Source organism: Homarus americanus, unplaced genomic scaffold (genome assembly GCF_018991925.1).
Source record: "Homarus americanus isolate GMGI-L3 unplaced genomic scaffold, GMGI_Hamer_2.0 scaffold7626, whole genome shotgun sequence".
Lineage (NCBI taxonomy): Eukaryota > Metazoa > Arthropoda > Malacostraca > Decapoda > Nephropidae > Homarus > Homarus americanus.
Genome location: NW_024718273.1, coordinates 18530397 through 18530813, shown reverse-complemented (window position 1 = coordinate 18530813; position 417 = coordinate 18530397).

The window sequence follows — 417 nt, the reverse complement described above, 5'->3', positions numbered from 1 at the left end:
CATCGGCACTGCTGCTGTTTATAAATGAAAAACTTTGGGATGCACATGTGAATATCTCTTGCCCTTCATATTCACCTCAATCTTGCTCCTCTATCCGGGCTGATTCTAACAAGACACCTGCAATAATATGCTACTTTATTACACTGTTATTATAGTATATCAACAGGTATGGATACATTAGTTTCACGGTATTGATTAGACTTTCTTAATTTTAGATGTACAGTCAGGAATAAACTCAGTGTTGCTGCAGTTTTAATAGGATATTTGATGTTGAAGATGTAATATGCAGTAAACAGCATAGCTAAACCAGAATCAAAGGTGCTGACGTGGTCGTTGACAATTATCCGTCGATGACAAGCATAAATCTGTAATCTATTATAAACTTTACCATTAATCTAGTTAAAATGCTCGGGCATA